This window comes from Rattus norvegicus, chromosome 7 (assembly GCF_036323735.1).
Source record: "Rattus norvegicus strain BN/NHsdMcwi chromosome 7, GRCr8, whole genome shotgun sequence".
Classification (NCBI taxonomy): Eukaryota; Metazoa; Chordata; class Mammalia; order Rodentia; family Muridae; genus Rattus; species Rattus norvegicus.
Window position 1 is genome coordinate 49,185,042 of NC_086025.1, and position 2,743 is coordinate 49,187,784.

General features: G+C 39.1%; 1 long non-coding RNA gene across 1 annotated transcript; it reads left to right on the plus strand.

Moving 5' to 3' along the window:
• The first annotated feature begins 720 nt into the window (after positions 1-720).
• LOC134479593 (uncharacterized) lies at positions 721-1,460 on the plus strand. Its single transcript, XR_010053132.1, has 2 exons — positions 721-857; positions 1,246-1,460. It is a non-coding gene; the product is annotated as an uncharacterized LOC134479593 (long non-coding RNA).
• The last annotated feature ends 1,283 nt before the right edge of the window (positions 1,461-2,743 follow it).

Consider the following 2,743-nt stretch of genomic DNA (forward strand, 5'->3'; position numbering starts at 1 on the left):
TTGGTGCCCAAGTTTTCTCTACTGTGTCATCCCAGTGTATTTCACTATTCAGTCTACAGTTTTCATTTATCCAGGCTTTGTTACATAGAGATTGTACAAGTTTTCAATGTTAGAATTTTCGATTCTATTGGAGCTGAAGTAAAACAAGTTAAGAAATGTCATTAAAATTTTCTGGGGAAACCATTCAAGAACAAATTATAAATTGCACCTTAAGGATTGGTTCAAATATTAGGTGCCAAGCTTGCTACAGAGTCAAATTCATAAAGCTGACTGGTGCTTCCTCAGTGAGATATTTGACCAGCAGCATGAAGATTAGAAAGAACAGTGTCAAAATACCCGATCTCTAAATGAGTAGATTCTTCATTTAGAAACAGAAAAAGGTGTTTCATTTATAAATACAGAAGGTAGGAAACACTAACATATCAACCTAGAAAGTGTCAAGAAACAGCTGTTATTACAAAAAACACATTTATCAACTTTATTTTTTTTTCTAAGTTGCTTAAATCTCACAGCACCTGCAAACGTGACTGAACTACTCTTGACAGCATGCGTACTGGTCTCTTCCCAGTGAATATTTTCAGAATGCTATCTTTTGTACACTCATATATTTTGCTACATGGCTATCTGAATAGCATGGATTCCATTTAGTTTAATCCTGTGATGTCATAATGGAAAGAAGACCAGGGCCTGGTTTGTAACACAGTTGGTAGAATATTGAATAGCACACAGGGAGTCCTGAGCTTCATCCTCAGCACCACATAGTAGATATTGTGGTACCCACCTATAAACCAGGAATCCCAGTATATGGGAGGTAGAGGTAGGAGGATCAGAAGTTCAAGGCCATCCTCAGCTACATAGTAAGTCCAAGGCGATCCTGGGCTACACACACCATTGTCTCCACACCATGCAACAAGATATTAAACTCAGAAGAGCTCATACACATCACAGTTTCAGAACATTTAAGACACAAGATGGAAAGGCTGTTAATTCTACTTCGACCTGGAGTTTATCATATTCCGTTAGTGGGAATCAGTGACAGTTGGCAGTGGCAGCTGAAAGGCAAACACCGAGGGGAGCATCCAAGGTGACTGGACTTACCGAGTTCAGGACACTTATGCTACCTCTCCCTACTTAGACCCTGTGGGATCAATCTTTTTAGAGTATGTCTTAGCAAGTGAGTGAGGCATGACACTCCATTTGAGGCTAGCTACTGAAAAAGAACTACCTAGCCTGTGTTTCCTATAGAGGTCATGTTGCCAGAGACATTTGGGATGATGATGATGACGACGACGACGACGGCGGCGGCGGCGGCGGCGGCGGCGATGATGATGATGATGATGATGATTATTTCATCTTGCTCATTTATCTCCCAAAAGAACCTATATCAATGAAAACGAAGTCCCATTCTCATGTATTTAAAAGAAAAATAAACCCAGGGAAACTTCCCTCCCCTTCCCAAATTGGGGTATAAGATTAGTAGGTAAGTCCACATTGTTTTAACTGGAGGGATTTGGGGGAGGAGACAGCCTGGTGAGGGAAGAAACTCAAAGCTACACATGCAGGGGTGATGAATAAAATTGTCATATGCAGATGATGGTTGGGATCATTTTCTTAAAGGACTCCACTTGAGGAAGAAAAACGTTAATTGCTGTGGCAAAAACATTCACACAAAGTATAAATTGGTTTTGAGTAATATCAGTAGAGACAGTATCATAGAAAGCAGAGGTGAGTGAGTGTAAAATTTCAGCAGCAATTTGATGGAGTAGTCCCAAATGCTCAGCTCAGACGAGCATCTGATGAGGATCTGAACCTCTCATCTCTGGGGTACTTTGGAGGGTACCTGCATAAATATCATATTGCACATTAGCTAAACTGAATTTTTCCCCAAAGTGTAAACTTTCATATTCCAGAAGGATTTTCTTAAACACGCTTCAATTCCACAGAAAATCTGGTGTAGAATACCAAAACACGAAAGGGAACATTCATGCAAGATATGTAACCCCTTTCAAGGCCAACCTCAGCTACATAGAAAGTGTGACCCTGGCTTGGTATACGTGAGTCTCAATATAAATTACATCTCAATATGAACTAAAGCTGAGTTTCACCTCTTTCTGCTGCTGCTATGGATAAATTCAACTGGATTCAGGTTCCACTTTTTGTTGTAATTTTACATTTAAACCATAAGATTAACATTGTTATATTAAACTCTTTCCTTTACATAGTTATATATATATATATAATATAATTTGATATAATAATGATATACTGATGTTATTATATCCTTGATGCTTACACTTCAAAATGGGTATACTGTCTTAGCAAAACTGTTGAAAAGCAAGATTGTCATAATTAGACATAGCTCTGAGGTAAATTGAGATGTTTAAAACCTTCAGTCTTATAAAGAAAGCACAGTGCAGCACTGAGAACTCTGTTTGTCAAATAGTCATAGGTTGGTAGGAAACCTGACTTACACTTGTCTCAAAGCTGACACTCAGACACCCTGGTCCGGAATGATTCAAATATTCATGAAATACCCATGAACAGTGTGGCATCAACAAAAGAATCTTGTCTCAGGTCTCAAAGTTCATTCTCATGGGTGATGACATCATTGGTGGGTGACATCATTAGTGGGTGATATCATCGGTGGGTGACATCATTTGGTGGATGACATCGTTGGTGGGTAACATTATTGGTGGGTGATATCATTGGTGAGTGACATCGTTGGTGGGTAACATTATGGGAA